The sequence below is a fragment of the Anser brachyrhynchus genome (genome assembly GCF_964034855.1).
Source record: "Anser brachyrhynchus genome assembly, chromosome: 4".
In the NCBI taxonomy this organism is placed as follows: domain Eukaryota; kingdom Metazoa; phylum Chordata; class Aves; order Anseriformes; family Anatidae; genus Anser; species Anser brachyrhynchus.
In genome coordinates, this window is record NC_137698.1 from 65,840,241 (window position 1) to 65,860,054 (window position 19,814).

The 19,814-nt window shown below is 40.1% G+C and overlaps 1 long non-coding RNA gene across 1 annotated transcript; it reads left to right on the top strand.

Moving 5' to 3' along the window:
• Window positions 1-1,395: 1,395 nt before the first annotated feature.
• LOC308193785 lies at window positions 1,396-2,797 on the top strand. Its single transcript, XR_013949918.1, has 2 exons — window positions 1,396-2,009; window positions 2,266-2,797. It is a non-coding gene; the product is annotated as an uncharacterized lncRNA (long non-coding RNA).
• The last annotated feature ends 17,017 nt before the right edge of the window (window positions 2,798-19,814 follow it).

A 19,814-nucleotide genomic window follows, 5' to 3' on the forward strand; every position in this document is an offset into this window, starting at 1 on the left:
CATGTTTCAGAAATCAGTCTTGAGATAAGGACTTGTTTGGCTTCAGAAGGCCCAGGCCTGTGTTTTAAAATATGGCCAAATGGGGAAACACAGGTACCACTCCATTGATTTCTGCTGCAATCAGCAAAGAATGCAACATTGTTGGGGTTGGAAATCAAGTGCAGAAGGAATACCCACAATGTAATGGTGGTCTGAGCACTCAGCAGAGCTTAGAGAGACCTAGGTTCAGTGTTTGAGGCTGGATAGTTCTTGTGCTCATGGCAGAGTATTCATACTACTAGGCTGCTACACAAAGTGGAGGAGAGATGGGAGCAGAAACCAACTTTCTTCATCTCACTGTATTTTGAAATTAAATTATTCTATTGACGCCTGGCTCATCTGCTGTGGGAATATCAAAGATATCAGGCTTTGCATGTGCACAGAGCCAGAATTTACCAGTCATATCATCAGTGAATTTGGTGAGATGTCAAAATGCAATGATAGTCTTTTTGGATTTCCACTTTATCATCAGATACTTCAGTTCTGCTTTAATCTTAATTTAGGTACTCAAGCCCTTTATTGGATCTCCTTTTATAATTATTATAATTATTGTTCTAAATTAGTCAAATGGTAGAAATTACTTTTTTTTTTTTTTTTTACCAATTCATTTGGAAGAATGTGCTCATTGAATCATTGGTCAAATTTCAAGAACTCCATCCCATAAAAAGCAACAGAACATTTAAACAAACAAAATTACTTTTATTTTTAGTTTCTTTACAAATCAGGTATTGAATAATTTCTTTCAGAGGTTTGAAAGAAGGTGGGAAGGAGGTTTTGAATTTTGCATTTGTCATACACAATGAGCTGAAATTCTTCTTTATATTATCCTGTGTAAATCGGGAGCAGTTCCAATGAAATCAATTGAGTCACGCAATTGTAAAATTGGTTAGCAATCACAGTCTGGCTGAGTAGACCCATGGCATTAATCACTTTTAAAGATCTGGTCCCTAAGTACTTAATTTCTAGGAAACAGCAGAATGTGACATTACAAGGATCCTATTTAGAGACACACACTCTGCAGATCAAAGCAGGAACTACTGGAAATGCTTTCTGAAGGTATGTGTAACTATAAAATGTTTTGAGTGGCTGCCAGTATTTTGTAATCAGTGTTGTAAAGTTTTGTGATACTCTTGATGTCTGCAGATGTTATGTGGCCCGTGGCACAGAGCTGATGTTCTAAATTACCAATTATATACCTAATGGAGCCCCGAGAACCAACTCCTGCCCTCCTTTGGGTACCGGGGCAGTCTTTAAATGCCAGCAAAGGACCGATGCTATAAATAAAACTCTGTCTCCATAGCGACAGGCAGTTCAGTGCTCAGCTTTCAACACTTTAAGAAGGTAATTACTGTCTTTTTTCTTTATATTTTTCTATTCTTGGTTTATAACAGCAGTAATAACCTCCTGAGTTGGGCATTTCCTGGCAATTAATGACTGACAGTGTTAAGAACACTTGGCTTTACCTCAAGCCCTCAAATCCTCCAGTCGGTCATTAACTGCCAGGAAATACCCTTCCCCATAGTCATTATTGCTTAATTATGTAAACCTGGATTAGAAATTTAATTAGATGACTTTAACATTCTCTGATTCTCTCCCCTTCTTTTTCTCCCATATCCTAAGAATCGATATTTGCCACACATATTAGATGGTGGGGCTGACTTTTACTCCAAAATAGTGACAGTATAGCAAGCAATATATACAGTCTCTGGGAAACAAGACAGATTCCTTTTTTAGCCCTTGATCAACAGAATTTTTCTACTTATTCTTGTAAAAAATATATTAGATCAAGTTGAAGGCAACTTCTAAGTCCTATCTGCTACTGCTTTAAGTGGTGACTGAGAGGAGTTCTCACTGGGAACTGGATGACTCTTCAGTCTGATGAATGAAGGAAGGCATGTAATGGACATCTCGGAATCTCTGCCTTAGCTTCTTGATGCCAACTGTACCTGCTTCAAGCAAGAGTGTTCCAGGTATTGCTATGTTTTGTCCCATTACTCTTAACAGCCCAAGCGTATAATTGCTGTAGGCAAACACTTAAAAATGGGATTAGTGGCTCTGGCTCATTTCTAACCAGACAGCCCTTGAAATTGCTTTCCCAGATCCATTTCCTTTATCTTGACATGGGACCAAGGATTATCTAAATAATGGCTAATACAACACCCAAGTGAGGGTGTCAAATAAAGATGCTCCTCCTTATTTAACATGTCATTATTTTTTAATCCACAGTTCTTAAAGATCTCCTACACAGCATAGCTACTGCAATGCCAAGTCCATTGTGATAGAGGAAAGCAAGTTGGAATGCATTACCTCCCTAGCCTCTGTGCCATTGACTACTGTGGATACCTGAAGCACCTTATATCAGCATCATCAGTATCTTGTCAGTACATTAATGAAATTGCCTAATTATGCCTTCTGATTTTAGTCCCAGAAGCTTTATTTGATCCCTAAACATGGATAGAAAATGAAGCATACCATCCCCTTATATCTGGACAAAATAGTATTCAACCCTAAAATCCATACTTGTAATTTGGGGAGAAGCCTTCCTAAATTGTTGATTTGTTTCTGACTTCTGTGCAGGCTGTATGGCTCCATTTAATGACTTAGTGTCTCTGATACTCCATACAGCCATAACTACTCAGATGCTTCATAAAGTACTTCAGTGTTAATTGTTTTAATGTATAAAGGGCATATAATTTGGATCAAAGGGCACTTTCTATAAAGTCTTGTGTTGCAGCACTGGTACAAAATATTAGAACATGACCTATATGTCAAGAAGTAATAAACAGAGAAGCAGCAATAATGTGGACATGAAAAGTAATTATTATATTACTGAATCATCTCTTTAATTTGAAGTCCTTTTAAAAAAGCGCACTATACAGACTGCATCCTCCATCAATCCCTTGAAGAAGCATTAGCACGTTATGACAATGAAACACAAAAGCATGAGTGTCTTTTGAAAGGTCTTTAGTGTGAAGCATTCCATTCATTTCAGCTGTGTATTTTAAAAGAAACAAAAACAAAATCCCCACACAAATGGAAATAACCTAAAAACAATGCAAAATAACATCATTTTTAAAACCCTTTCCTCCTTTTAAGAGTTTATAAATTTTTAGAAAAATCTGTTGAAAATCCCATTAGAAAGGTAAATTATGGATTCTAGAGCCAAAGTTTTTATATATGATTTTAATTAAGCTATTAAAGTATAATATTCCTTTTTGTGTAACATATTACACCAACTGAGATATGTATGCTGGTATCATGTAACTTTTTCTGTGGTAATTAGCTAACTAAATAAAGCTGAGACTCGCCTGTTTTGCAGGTGAAGGAGGATTTTCTTCTGATACTTGAGGTAACTGATTTCCATCTGCCATTTTAAAGGCATACCACATAGGATGGAGTTCCATTCTTTTACTCACTTGCTAATGGAAAAAATGGGACAGGTACAGAAAGCTGAATACTTGCAGTTTGCAGTGGTCTTGGTTTTCTCTTTCTCCTCCTCATGTTCCCTTCCCCTGTACCTGCTTTGCACAGCTGTAAAGCTGGGCTTGACAGGAACCACATTTACTTTTATAGCATTGCAGGGGCACAAAGCCAACCTGGCTCCTCCTGGCAAAAAAGGAGAGAAAATAAAAGTGACTTTAAAACTGCTTTTAAGAAATTCACTTATGATCATGGTGAATTGGTTCAATCTATATTATCAAGTTAAAACAGGTGATAGAATTAAACAAGCATTCCTTCCTTTCTTACAACAGGGTGAATCAGAGAATAGAGCCCAAATTTGGGATGTGATAGACAGTTGTTCACGTCATGATGCTGCTACTGACATGAGTATACAGTTTTGTGCCTTAGTTTCCCAAATACGTAATATTGCTTACTTCCTATATAACAATGACTCTGGCATATACTGACAAAAAACATTAAATAATCATTGAGGCTTATCATACTTTCCAGGTAGTCAATTCAATTTTTAAGAGACTATGAATAATCCATTATTTTGATGATTCACATCTAGGATTTGAATTTAACTGCAGAAATCTGATCAGTTCAGAGGAGGGAATGAGAAGGCAGAAAAAAAAAAAAGTGTAGTTTATACATCAAAAGAGGTAGATCATCTTTTGAGAAGCTTCATAATCTATAACAGCTGAACCTCCGGCACAACAGGAATACAAGTTAAAAAAAGCTGTTAACTTCAGTGAAACAGTGCATGTTTCATATTTTGATAGTTTGCTAAAGCATCAACATCAAAATGCAAAGTAACACTTCCTCATATTAGCATTCTATACACTTTATCTTAGTTATTGATGGAAGCATAAAACCACATTTTAAATAGTGTATTTTGTGAAGGCTGAGTGGCTAAAATATTCATTAAATGGAAAGAAACTTAATAGTTAGTACTAACAGGTCATTGCCAAGCAAATTGGAGTAGACAGACAAATTCAGCTGATAATGAGATTGCTAATCTAGTTTGCCACATCAGAATTTAGAGTGAATAGTAATGACTGGGGGAGGCAGGACAAGTAGTACAGAAAATGAAGATTTCTTAATAACATTTACAGAAGAAAAAATACTTTTCTTCCTGTTCTCCCAGGACAGGTATAAAGCTCAATGGGAGCAATGGGAGGTGTTGATTTAGCAAGGATTACAGGACTGATCCTCACATTATACAACAGAATTTATCCCTGTCAGGAATCACTTCAGACTCTTTTTGCAAGACTCAGTGATGAATGAAAAGGCTATTAGCTGCTGTGGTTCATATAATCTTCTGCCTCTCTTGCATTTCAAAAAATGTATTCAGCTGAGATGGTTTAAGCATTTGTCTGCAAAGAAAAATATTGCCAAGATAGCCTATATTGCTTTGGTTTAGTTGATATTGTTCCAATTAAGTGCATTTGTGCTGTTGTGTCAATGTCCACACAGCATGGTACTATATTTCCACTGCAGACAAGGTATCCGAGCCTTGCTTGGTATTGTCTCGAGCTGCACTATATTCTGGATAGTTTTTACAGTATGCTGTAGGGTACCTTTTGGCACCTGAACGAGCAGTGCTGGCAGTGACAGCTTTCTGCCCCAAAGTCACCTGGAATATTATTCCATTTCCAGGTGGTTCTTCACTTGCATGACTGAAGCACAGAAGAGCATAATGCTACATCCTTTATCTAACAGGGAAGCAAGCTGCTTCATCAGAGGGCTGCAGTGTCAGTAGACAGCCTTGTTTCTCTATCTTCAGATTCTGATAGTTCATGGGAGAAGATTTACAGATGGGTGAAAGGAAATAATCCACCACATGAGAGTGTCTTTACATTGTAATCTGTCTGAAAAATCATGGAGGAGAAGTTTTCCTGTGCAAAGCCCAGAGTAGACATTAAGGGGTAGTGCTGTCACATTTTGAATGTTTGTGCTGCTCTCATTTCTTTGATGTTTGATGTCATCCCCTGGCAGGCCCAGGCATGGCCACGATGTATGTGTGGAGAGGCTGGGAAGCTGGGTTTCAGAGTTTCTGCATCAAGTTGTCCAGGGTACGTGTTCCCCACATGGCAATGAGGGACCTGTGACAGCTTCTTTAGCTTTCCTGATAAATCATGACATTATAAACTGCAGGGAAAAATATATATATATATATATATATTTATGGTGTCTTATTTTTATTTTTATTTTTAATTGACTAATGTTGTGTTTTGCTTTTTTTCTCTTTGTTTTTATTTTTGCTAGGTAAAAGTGGAGAGATTTCTGCAAAATTTTCTGTGTTTTTCATCACATTTTCACGGAAATGTTATGTGTTATTATATGTGGTCTATTTTTTTTTATTATTTTTTACACAGCTCTAATTCTTGGAAACAGGCAATAGAGTACTGGACTTTACAGCTGGAGCATCTCCTTAACCTGCCACAAAAACTTTTGGAATAATATTGACCTCTGTGTCTCTGAAATAAAAGCAAGCCTCCTATTTGTTGCCCTTCCTTTGAGCATGAAGGAAGCCCTCTGTAAGAGGTAATTCAGGACAAGAACGTGTCGGATACTGCACGAGGCCCAAGTGTCTGAGCCACACAGTGTGGAGGAGCAGCGTGTACGCAGGGCTGCGCGCTCTGCAAGGCAGGCTGTGAGGGATGCAAGCAATGTCACTATTGGTAAAGGAACGGGAATGAGCCAGCTGATTAAACTGATAGGAGCCAAACAGTGCGGTGCAGCCTTTGATGGGTGTCAGAGGTCACCTCCATACAGTTCCCCAAGTCCCCAGGACACACAACCTTGCTGACCTAGTCACTAGATCAGACAAGAGCGCTGAGACTCCATTGGCAAACAACAACCTAACAGATTTAGATAACTGATAGACTACTAAGCAAATGCTGTAAAAGGGAGTGAAGGAGAAGGAGCTTGTCAGGAAGGAAAGACTTAGGGAGAGATGGAAAGAAGTAAGAGAGAGAAATTACTTGTTCAGAAAACGTCTACTTCTGTGTCTGTGTTTAACAGCAGTACTGGGATGCATGAGAAACTGAGGACAAACATTGACAAACATCAAGGTGTGTCAAAACTCCTTGAAATTGGTAAAGTCTGTATTCATTCTAATTCTTCATCTGCTAAAGAATTTATGGAATTTTAGGTATTTTTTTAGCTGTCTGGGGGGGTTTCAGTATTTACATACCATTTTAAAATGAATGAGGTATCAACCTAAAAATATAGTCAGCTACACTGTAGACATTCATGCACCCATTTATCTTTATTTTGTAGGGCAGATTTGCTTTGCATATCACAGCATGGTGCAAAAGAGTCCAAATCTACCTTCAAGCAGTTGTTATGCAGAGATATTAGCTCTGATTCCTAAAACAAGCTGTATTAGTACAGCACTGTGCCAAGCTACTAAACTTCATCTGTTAGAATGGTTAGTTATTTAGGAGCCAAAACAGCCCTGGTGTGGCTACACTGGTTTTGGTACGACACTTATCCATATCATAAACACTCCCTGATACATCAGTAGACTCAGAGTCTGTGCCTTCCCATGTGTTTGTGTAACAGGCAATGAAATATTCACCTGTTTGGGCTGGTTTTGATATGACCATGATAATAAACATACCTGGTCTCAAAAGTTCATTATGGTCATGAAATGATAAAAAGGCAATGACAATTTATTTATTTATTTATTTATTTATTACATTTTAGGAGCCATCTGAGATATTTTACTGAGGCATACAGTGCATAAATAAAGGTGTCAAGGGCTGTAGCAGACATCTTAGGGTGCCTGAGTGATTCACGTAAGGCTGGAAGATATGACACAGAACCTATGTGAGACCCATATCACATCCTTCTGGAAGGGTGATTGAAGAGGAAAGATGCCCTGTGTCATCTCAGGATGCTAGGAGCCTGTTTTGGGTAACCTAATCACTGGGGCAGGAAGGTTGTCCATGTCTTCATTTCACAATCACATTGTCAGCACAACAGTGAATAAAAAATCCACTCAGGTGGCATGAGCTACCTGCCTCTCCCCTTGTGAGCTGACATGCTGCAAACCAGATGTGAGCTGGAAGCCATTTAGACAGGTTTGAGTCCTGCTGAAAAGTAACGTAATGTTGAGAAGCAGTGCTTTGCTTGGGCACAGTTCTGAGCTAACACATCTAAATGGCTTCCAGAGCCCAGCTGGCTCACCAGCAAGTCTAGCTGGCAATTGTTTGCACATGGCAAAGTGGTCAGACCCAAAGAGGATGTGTCAGGACTCTGCATCACTTGTCCATCAGACTTGTCCACTGGGTTTGCAAGGTAGCTTGTGATCATGAGTGAGCCAAGGTGAATTGGATGGGCAAAAGCTCATCTGGAGTCTGCAGGAGTCAGTAGCAGGAAAGTAGAATTTCTTGTGCTTAAACTGAGAATATTTGAAACAAATATGCGGAGTGAAAATGAATGGGATCCTTTTTACATTTGCTTTTTATAATGTAAGACACCCTGTAAGAGGAAAATTTGAAAAGTGTTCTGAGTGAAATTAAACTGTGCAGATGAGATACAGAAGTTACCCAGCACAGCCCTTCCATTCACCATCATAGATAAAGTAATTTTTCAGAAGCTTATGTGGTTTGTTTAGTTAAACAAATTTCCTTAGAGACATGATTGACTATTTTTAAGCTGAACACTCACAGTAACAATTACCTGTGTTCTCAATGTCCAAGAGCCTCAATAAACAGCCCGTGGATTTATGTCTTAGTGAGAACCAACCTATTAGTTTCAGCCATAAATCTCATGTGCCTTGTGTGCAAAGTGAATTTTAATAAAAATCATATAAGGAGCCAGACTTGCTAGGCAGGGTTTCACGTGGCTGCCAACATTTGAAAACAATTAATAGAGACCTTTTGGGGGAGGGTAAGTAGAACCAGGTCTTTAGCTCCTGTTGAAATACAGTGGACGCAGTGAACTTGCCTGAAGGACAGAACAGAGAGGAGTGTCCCCCACCCTCCTGAGCAGTAAAATACATAAATAAATAAATGGAGGCCATCACTTATAAATAAGGGCAAATGGAATGGGAAGGGTCATTCCTCTGAGTCTGCAATCTCATCCTCTCCAACACCCTGCTGCCAGGGAAAAGACAGTAAGTACCTTAAAATTAAACAGCAAAATAAAATAAATATACATCAATAAATATACATCTGCACTCCCTGTCTGAAAATAGGTTCTGGTCCCAAATGAACAGAAGTAACATCTGTGCTCAGTTTCAAAACCCTTGCCTTAGGTGCTGCTTGTGCACTCCTCTTCTGAGTCTACAGAATGTGTTATGTTGAACAGAGTCAAAAAAAAGTCAAATCTGAGAGTCAGTGCTCATTTTTATTCTTCTGGTCATATTAGTTTTATAAGCAAATAGTTCATACCTTGAAAAATAAATATGAAATATTCAAAGAGAAAATGCTAGGTCCTGAGCTTCAGATGCTTTGTACTGTCTCTGCAGCCCTGAAGGCTGAAAGGTTGCTCCAGAGGGGAGGCCAGGGGTTTCTGCAACACACAAGGAGCCTCCCAGGGTCTCAGTGTTATGTCTGCCCAGTCCATACAGGACTAGCAGCTGGTGTAAATTAACCCAGCTCACAGGCTAGAATACCTTGCTACAATACACTGAGGAATGGACGTCTTATCACTAGGCTGGTAAAGGATCTGGGGATTGAAAGGTACCTTTCCTTCCCATCCATTCATATCAAGTTTAACCAAATACAGCTGAGTACAGGTCCACTTTATTCCTAAAACCAATAAATATGTAGGCCTGGTCCAGGTAGGAAATGCTGGCGGTGATAAAGGGATAGCTACATTCTACCTGACTGCTCTTAAGGAAAACATGACATGTCTGTTTTGAGTTACAGAAAAGGCACCTACCAGTACCTATGTATACTGTGCTGCTACTCACATACTCGTGTTTAAATCCAGGTTGGGATGTTTATAATAAAACTAATATTGTAATTACAGATGGAATCAATCCCTTTCCTTGGAACTTCTTGCTGGAAAAAAGTGGCAGACACTGGTTTTATGGTCAATTTTCTTAAGCAGTCAAGTGTGGATCCCATTATCCACTACTAGGTATATATATATATATATATATATACACACATATCACATTGAAAACATTGAAGCTTGGGTAAATCATTCAGGAATAAAAAGATCAAATCTAAATGGGTTGAATTTGAGCCAGCTCTACCACGTCCAAACAGGAAGACCTAGGTCCAACCAGCATGTCACTGGGGCCTCAGTGCTGTGAGTATTGTCAGTCAGTCAGTCAAAAAGTGCCTTCCTTGGGTTCACACAGTCCTTCTCAGAACACAGAAGGAAGGACCAAGCTATTTTCCTCCCCACGTAGCTCTTCTGCAATACTTTCCTATTCTTGCAGGAGTATGGTAGGGTATTTGATTGACTTTGCTAGTCTCAAGTAGTGGCAATGAAGATGTCTTCACATCTTAAAGCAAAATAACGATTAATTAGAAATATATAGAAAACCTGTACTCTTCCTTGGTCAGGAAGTACTAAATACTGGTTTCTGCCCTCAGATGTAGGTACACTGTGCTGATTATAGTTACTGCCTGCCAGGTATATGTAATTAAGCTCAGACTGGACTGAAATACTCGTATGGCTAGACATGGGGGAGGCAGTGGGAGCAGAACTGTCAGGAGCACTAAGAGAGCTCGAGGAACAGGGTTGAGTATAGAATCCCACTCGTGCACTAGTCCAGGGTTTACTTAGGATTGTAACATATCCTTTAAGACTGTTAAAGGATTGATCCAAAACCGGGAGGTGTTTTTCCATCTACCTCTGTGGTCTTTTGTACCTGGGAGTCTTTTGCTATCTTGCAGTAAATGCTCAGGTATAAGCTGCAGTTTCAACCTTTCTTTTCTTGTCTCTGGAGATCCTATGGAGATTGCTCAAATTACCCAAGAGTTTAGGGATAGTATATTGTTTTCTTGGACTTAACTTTGTGTAATTATACGCTGGTAATCCTGGTTTATTTCTGTTATCCCTTAATTGAGCTGTAAGATTTTTTAAGCTTAAAAAAATGCCACAGGCTTTCTAAAGCCTCTAAATTAAAATGCAACAAAACAAAAAGAACCCTCCTCAGTTAATTCTATTGACCAAAAATCTGTCAAATTTCATTGTAGAAGTAGTTTTTGCATATTTTTTTTTAATTATGAAATCCCAAAGAGATCCTTCAAAACAATTATATGGATTTTCTTTTTAATTTTTATTTATTTTATTTTATTTTCAACTGCCCTGGAGTGCTATGTCTCTATTTTCTCACTCTCAGCCTAAGGTATGTTTTTATGACTAAAGTATCAAAACCCTGAAAACAGAGGTTCATAACAGCAATCTTGATAGATCTTTGGCTGCATGGGTGGGCGCAGCTCTGGCAATTGCTTCTTTTAAAGTCTCATTCATGCTATCACTGCTGTAGCAGTGGCACCTGTTAGCGGTGCTGCTGCAGTCTCTCAGCGTTTCCATTATAAACCTCTCTTTTCATGAGTTCATTTCTTGGCTAATAAAAGTTTCCTCACAGCTGAAACTTGGCTGAAAGTAACTTTGCCTGGGAACAATTATTATTAATATTTTTTTATATATAAATTTCCCTTTAAAAATCTTTCTGTTATTTTTAAATTAAAAGCGAGAGAGGTTTACAGGGTTCAGATGCCTACACTGTGCATATACAAGTAGGTCTGGCAACCCTACTCACAGGTAGATGCCAACTAGAAATTACAGGACATGATTGTCCTGTGGGTGATGCCAGCTGAAAAAAGGGTCATGACCAAGTGCAAACTGCATGGAAAGTCTGTGGCTTCTGTGTACTTGGATGGCACTGGGTCTTAGCAAGTGTGCGCATCCTAAGCCAATCTTTTGGAAATAGATGTATACAGGAATTTCAGGTTAGCTGAAGGAAGAGCACAACAGTGTAGGAGCTCCCTCTCAGAAGTGAGTTGTGCCAAAAGTTGCTAGGGGAGTAAGTTAAAGCAACCTAACGAGCATAGCCTTAGCATGTGGTGCCCATCAGGTGTGCCTGTGCTTTCGCTGGACACGTAGTATCAAGTACAGACGAGGACAAAGTGCATCCTGCCTCCTTATTGCGCATTACTCAGGATTTGCTGATCTGTTTTTCCCCTGCTGTTCCCACGTATCCTATCAGACGCCAAGTTTCCAGCAGCACCCGTCTCCCCACTGCACACTGCCTTCCTCTCCCCCCGCATCCAGCACAGGGTGAGCGTGCTGGTAGCAAAGCCCCTGCACCCTGTGCTTCTCATGCCCTTGTTGAAAAAAGCTCTTCTCTTTTCCCCTTCCAAAAAGCTGGTCAGGAGGAGGTCATCATATTCAATTGGTATTTCTAATGTAGATTGTCTGTTTGGGGAGCCTGAATCTCCTCCTGCTGTCCCAAATAATTCTGAGCTAGAGAAGATGCAGGGCGCCGAAACATTTAGCAGTATTGACCAGCTCTTCTGGGCAGGAAGTGAAACATAAATTAGAAAATTCCTACAAATCCACAAGGGCAGGATCCCCACCAAGGAATTTTGGATGAACATACTTCACTGCAGCAGAAAATATTCCCAGTTCAGAGTGGGGTATGCAAAGAAAATCTCCGACACTGCCTTCTCATTTTGTACAATCTCATAACCAGATTTGGATAGCAAGCAGAACTTGTGATAACAAGAGAGAATTTTTATTCTTTTTTTTTTTTTTTTTTAATTAAAAAGAAACCACGCATCAAGTGACTGAGAATCAAAGCATCAGCCCTGAATTTTTGCAGCAGTGGTCTTGGACATTTTGGATGTAGTGATTGAATTTGCACGTTTCCCAGTACGTAGATGCCAGGCATACCCTTCAGCTCTGCCACTCCTTCTCCCATGCAAATCCATTCCTCCAGCTGGGCAGGGATATGGGCAGGCACAGGGCTGCTCAGGTGGGGTTGGGAAGCAGCTCAGTACACCATGTGCATGCTGCAGGGAGATGTCCCTGCCCTGGTGATCCCTGGGCTGGGCATGTGCTGACGCTGGCCGCCCAGCCTGCCAGCAGCATCCTAGCCACTCGGCCTTTCCCTCTGTTGGTTTATGCCCAGATGGAGCATAAGGAATGCCCATGGGGTTAAACTGCTCAGGGGTGAGGTGGAGTACCAATTCCAGACCCCTCGCTGAGGGTGGGTATTTGAACCAAGGTCTCAGACCAGAGTTAGCCTTCCCTGCCCAACTAGAGTTACCCTGCTTGCTCCTTAAGAAAGAGAGGCTGAATTTCTTTCTTAAGAGACAATAAGGATGCTTTTCCAGAAACTTGGATACCCAGCTTCCAGTCTCTCCTCTAATGCCAGATTAAGTGCCTACTCTCACACAACGTAGCATCCTGATCTCACAGGAGGACTTAAATTCCCCTGGCATCCCTTCATGCCCAAGCTACTGACCTCCTTTCCTCTCTGTGCAGGTGTGAAACTCACAACCATTCCTTTGCTTTTCTTGCCCACACTTAAAACGTTGTTAGTTAAATCCAGCCATTGAGTGAAGACAGAAACTCAGCTTTTCCATTTTTTACTTTATCAAGGAAGAAGGTAGTTGCCATCTGTATTTATCAACCCATTTTTTTCCCCTTTCCCTTTCCATCCCCCTTCCCCATTCACTGCAAAAGTGTGAAAACAAAAAATACCAAGCAAAGCCTGCTCCAGCAGTCTGGCCTGAGCTCCAACATGCCATCTCAAGTAAGTTGCTTCTCTGCCTTGGTTTCCCCATTTCTAACAGGAAGTTATGTGCATCATAAGAGAAATTGTAGTCTACATCCACAGGAATTTACTGATTTTTACTATCTGATGTCCTGGTCTTCATGTGTATAAAACATAAATAGCACGTTACCGTTTTCTTAAAGGAAAGGGGCTGAACCCTACAATGCTGCCTAAGAGAAAGAGCAGAATTTTATAGATCTTTAGCAAACAGGATCGTCTTTGCCTTACCCCGACACTTCTGGTGCAGCGTTATGGATGTGGACTTTCCCAGAAGTGCCTCTGATTTACAGCTCAGCCTGTGGAAGAGGAGGAATCAGGCCCAGACTTCAGATGATGCTATTTTTAACCACCAACAATTAGATGTTATACAGTTAACTAACAACAGGGTGGAAAAAACTAAGAGGAATTGTAAATATATCCTAATAATTGTATTGCAGCATAGGATTTATAATTACTAAATGTGTGATAACTGCTTCCTAAATGCCCATGCTCTTTAAACAACCCAATTTATAATTTAAAAAGCTGACAACTCTTAAAGTGTTTTATTTTATCTTGTCTGAAATAATTGAAGAGTAAGTTATTGAAAACCTTTATTTTTCATTAGCCTTAAATTCAGCTACAATTAATGTGCCCAATTTGATTATAAACTGCACAAATTAAACAATAAAGAGCTGTCTAATGAGAAATTAATTATGAGGAACAGAAGAGGAGCTGGGCTGGATAAAAGCAATAAGTTATGGCCTATGGCAGGATGTGTCAGGTTTTAAAGGAGACAAAGGGCTTTTTCCTCAATGTGTGCCAGTGCTGATAGGGCTCATCACAGATCAGTAGATCCAGAAGCCATAACAGCGCGGTAATTGAAACTGCCAAAATCAATAGTGCTGACAACCTTAATTAAATTAAATATGTCTCTGATGAGCTCAAACAGCATGGCAGCGGACCACTTGACCCTTTCTGGGAGCCCCGCTTGATGGAGTGCAGCGTGCAGCGTGATGGATTTCACCCCCGAGGACCGCCGGAGCCCTCACGCTCCTGGAGAAAATTGCTCCGAGAGGAATGGGCTCCCCGGCACAACTCTGTCTGTGGCTCCAAAGTGCAGCGCAGACTTCTTGGCTCGCTCCAGCTTCTGCTTCCCCTGCGAGGCACGGGGCTGCTTTGCCGAGCGCAGCATGGAGGAGTTTGCCATGCCCTCCACCGAGCAGAACTAACAGCTTTGTTTTCTAAACAGACAAACAACTTCAACTGCATCTGGCTGGCTGCGAAGCATTTGTCACTGTCTTTTTATTGCAAGTGGTATATCAGGTGACCAGTTTGGGATTAAATCTAATTCAGGCTGATTTTTTTTTTTATTTTAATGTTCTGTCTTTTTAAAATAAAAAGCGACTGGACAGAGATGTGTATCACCCTAGAATTATCTGAAAGATGTCATGAGATTATGAGGGAAAATATGAGCTATAAATGTACAGGAGACAAAGAAAAATTCTTGCTGCTGAAACCACAGGGCTGGAATCCCAGCTCAGCTCTGTAGTCAGCGTTTGTTTTTCTCGCGAGGAAACTGCATGAGTAAATATTTTTGCAGAATGCTGTTCTCTTGACCACGTAGTGCTGACTTCCTAAACAATATGAAATAATTGCACCTCTAGGTTTTCAAAATGTGTATGTCAGCATTAACAAACTGTTCCTTCGTTATAAGCCTGTCAAAGATCACAGGCTGAGATTATTGCAGTAGATTCCTTTCAAATGCTGAAGTTGTTGCTGTGACAACTGCTGGAGAGAAGAGATTGTCAGAGGTGGACAAACTGGGGGGGTTTCCATACCAAGAAGTTTTAAATGGTCCACCTCCCTGTTTAGGAAAATGCCTCAATCACGGCAAACACTCCCCAGCTAAGCACAAAGGTCTCAGAAAAGTAAATGTAACTTTGCATCTAAAAGCACAAGGTTTTAAATCCTGCCATAGAGCTTCATATATATAAATTAGACTAATCTCAAAGAAACGTGATCTAGATACTGTAATTCTGTTCCATGTATAACATTTTATGAAAGACACCTATTCAATATATTTCAAAGCATTGCTATCCTGCTAGGAGCTCATGCAGAAATTTATGATGCTGGAAAAATTATACAAAAGATGATGTCCTTGAATCACGAGCAGGCCCTCCCTCTTGGTGCGGTTTATTGCATTGCTAATTCAAATATGGCTTTGTGTCAGGCAAGCTGTTTTATAGCAGCCTCTTTAATCCAGCCTTGGAAACTTTGTAATCCAGTGCATAAGAAAGCAGTTTGCAGGAGGTGGGAGGAATTCGGATTTCAAAAATGCTTGAACCCAACTTTCCCTTTCCCTTCCCCTTCCCCTTCCCCTTCCCCTTCCCCTTTTCTTTTTGCTAACATGCAGTGATAATTCTGAGGTTACCAGTAGATGAGAAAATTTACAACCCATGAACATGTATTTTCTTCTGCTGTAGTTTACCCAATATGTGCTTTTGCCCCACGGTGCTGCATGGTGAGTGCAAGGTGGCTGACCCTTTTGCCAAAGAGGATGCTGGTGAGATGCATGAAGGCAGCTGAGTGAGAGGGAGTGAATGTAGCATACAGCACAGCTTCCCATCTTCCCAGCAGAAACCAGTAGAATTTTGCTGCCTGAAATACAATTTGCTGGGGCAAGGCTCTTGGGATATTCTAGACTTGTGCTGCCAGATGGAAGAAAAGGCCCTGAGCAAGCCTGCATCACACTTCAGTCCCTCTCTGCTAACCGACTGAGAGCAAGCTCTGGTTTATAATGATGGGGAAATAAGGCAGGATTGAACAAACCATGAAGTCTGTAGTAAGGGAGAAGAGAAGCAGTGATACCACCTGTCTTGTTTGCTGGTAATTAGCACATACATTAAAACATAAATCTGGTTGAAATAGCAGTTTGTCTTAGCCTTACCTCCCTCTGTCCTCAGTGGCTGTCTGGGAACCCTCCATTAAGTCAAGGCTTGAATTGTGGTCTTGGATGTGTCCCCCAGCAGCTCTGGGCTTTTGGGGTCTCCTGCTTTATCAGCAATTCTGACTGCTCTCCCAGCCTGACCTTCTCATCTGCATTTTACTAAGAAAGACTAGAATTACCTTGAGGAGTTTGAGGAGTTTTTATAAGCAGCAGTTTTTAGGACTCTGTAAATCTCATCGCTTCCTTGCAGACCCATTTTTGTTTGCCAGAATATTTAGGACATGGCCAACAGCAGCCAAGGTCCTGCCTCCCTGAGTGATGGCTCCCTCCAGAGGCTCCCTCCACAAGGGCATGGGTTCTCTGAGGCTCAAAGGAAAGAGCTGAAGAACTCTGTCCCGTGCCCCTACACGATGCATCACCCTTGCACTGGCCATCACCATGTTGCTGTCCTGAGCTCAGTTTTGTTGACCTGCAATCCAAGAGATGGAGGGGAGCAGCACCAGGAGCAAACTGCTGAGCACATCTCAGCCACTCCTTCTTTTGGACACAATGAGAACACTTTCAGTGGGGAGTGGAGGCTGTTGGACATTTCTGGAAGAATTCATGAAGTTAGTGAAAGTCTCAAGTGCTCGGATCAGAGAACAATGTCAATTTTGCATTTTTTTCTTGGAGGTCTGAGCTGACAAAACAGGAACTCAAAAGCTTCATCCTCGAGGTTTTGCACTTTTAGTTTCTCTTGAGCCAAACATTCAAAGCTTGCTCTTGTTGGGAAAACAGTTTAGAATAAATGATTCTTAATCTGCTTATTCGAGATAGGAATACACTCTGGAGCCAAGCTTTTCTGAATGTTCTGTTTTTTTTGGCCAACCATACTATATGTCCCTAATCTTAAAGAACCCAAAGTATTTTCTTGTTGCCAAAGAAACCCTTTATGTTTCAGGCAGATCTGATTAGCTACAGGCACCTTCATCCTTCAGTTCTCAACCCTCCCCTCTGTCTTGCTGCAGCTGACCCCCAGGTGACCATGGAGGGCTACCCTTGCCACTGAGATCAGAATACATACAGCCCCTGATGGAAAGCAAAAAAAGGAGAGCAGCGTAAAGGTTTTGAATTGAATTTCCATTTGCATATTCTACTAATAATTTGGCGTTTATCTCCTATATTGTTCTCTGAGCTCTGAAGCTTCTGATTAATCTCAAGAGATGTGTCTGGGCTAGTCTTGTGTCACCAGCCTTTGCAGTGGGGAAGAAAACTTAGATAGTAAGACAGATAGCTCGGAAGGAGCAATTTGTATAAGGAGGAGAGCCGACATTGATCATGTCACAGCATTACTACCAGTGACAAGTACACTTCAGCTCTGAGTAGAAAAGACTCATTTTCACAAAAGAGCCTTGGCTTGAATAGCTGTGGAGAGCAAAAGCCACGAAAATTAGTTTTCAAGAAGCACCGTTTCAAGACACACACACACACACACACACACAAAAAAAAAAGGAAGAAGAAAATCCTTCTTGTTTCCTAACCAAAAAGGATGCATGGAGAATCTTCCACATAGCATGTGCAGGAATGGTTTTTAGGGTCACTGAAAAAGAAGACACCATGACTGTAGATCCATGTCATGGCACAAAGGTAAATGCAGGTGCATTGCCACAGAGTTCCTGTCATTAATGTCCTGGCTGCAGCTGGTCTTGTCAAAGTCCTTTCATTTTCCCAAAAACTCTTCTCTGCCTTGACATCAGCTAAATGTGAGCAATGTGTGGCACCTGCTGTTCCAGTCACTGTTTCCTGTACGGTTTTCAATTGTCCCATGTTGTTTGTTGCATTTATCCCATCCATGAGCCGACACTGTAAGTATACAACTTTTACATTACATTTGTACAGGGCCAAGTTCCTGAATTACTTACCTTCAAATGTGATCTTTCTATTTTTAGTCAGTATTCAAACATTCATATTTTGGGTAGAGCTGCATGAAAAATGAAAACTTCTGTACTGTACATCATATACAGTATAACCCATTAACATTCACTCTAAGCAAAATTTGGCTTGAAATAGAGCTTTAGGTGCTGAAGGAAAGTCAAGCAATTGGAAAGGTAATTTTGCAGTCTGGCCCATCTGGTAAAGGTACTTGTGCACCACATACATTGTAAGTTATAAGGTTGAATCCATTTAAAATATGGTCATAGCTCCTTTGCACACTTCTAACATTTTCCATTTTTCCTGTATTCCAACATTACTAAAATGTGATTCCAATGGACCTGGAATCTTCAATCAATTCTAAGATTTTTTTTAGTGTAATTTCTCAGGGACTGCTTATTTGAGAAGCTGTTCTTGGCATCTCCCTCTTTACAAATGGAGCCATCATCATCCAAGGCACATAAGACACATAAATTCCAAGAAACATTGTGATTCTCAAATTTTACTTTTTTATTTTATTTTATTTTATTTTATTTTAATTTTATATTTTATTTTTTTTATTATTTATTTATTTATATAAAACTTCCACTTTTCACAAACCACAGGTTTGTTACCATCTAGTTATCACTTGAAAATGTTTGTTAGTACTCTCCATTTCCCACCAGCTTGTCCTAAGGTACCAAACAGAGCAGCAACCAGGACAGGTATCCATCCTGTTGATATACAAATTATAGAAGACCTTTTACTGAGTTTCCTGAAATACAGAAAATTGCAGCAGGGCAGAAAAGCTGGGGTTGTGGCCTGAATGCAAAACACACCACTACAAATAGTCCCTGGTCAAGGCTTGCCTGCTTGTCCACAGCTTTCTGGAATGAGACCTGAAAAGCCACCAGTTTTTCTCCTTCGTAATGGGTGCTGCAGTGCCCACCAACGAGCAGAGGCAAGCATGGCAGGAAGAAAGCTGTGAGCCTTGGTCTTTTTTTTTGGTACCAATGCAGGCACCAAACAGTCATGTGCTCTTCCAGGTGTCACTGAGTTCAGCACAATGACTGTGCTCTTGTACTGAAAGTCTAGTTTAGGTAACAGGATTAAATATTTCATTAATGACATCAACATGCCTTCTAATTGTAGAAGAAAATACTCCAGCATATAATTTTGACAGACTATTTTTTTTGAAAAAAATCAGTTACTATATTTCAGTGCAGAATACAATGATGTTTATTTATTATTGATTATTGATTATGATTTATTGAATTTTTTTTCCAAAAAGTAGAACTGAAATGTTCCTTGGATACTTTTCTGCTTTAAGACTGTTCCATAGAAACGCAAAGGTTATTTCTGGTCTTCTGCTATTGCTAAAATATGCTTGCTTTTTTTTTTTTTTTTTTTTTTACTATTACTAAATAGACCTTACTATTGTCTTTAGTTTTGTCTGCTTATAGACACAGTTAAATAATGTCACTGTTGTTGTTTCATTCACTTTGATTTAAATTCTGGAAACTTTTGATGCCCTGATAGTGTCTTTTGACAACACAGAAATGCAATGAACTGTGCATGCCCTGCAGCACAGACCTTCAAAATTTAGAATAACATGAGTTCACACTGAAGGACATTTTATTGCCTTATTATTATACTATTACGGGAAATAGTCTTAGGAGGAATGGGAATATTAAGAAATTATTGTTCATTTGAGTCAGAGGTCAAATCAGAGACCTTACTGCAAATGTATAGAAATTATCT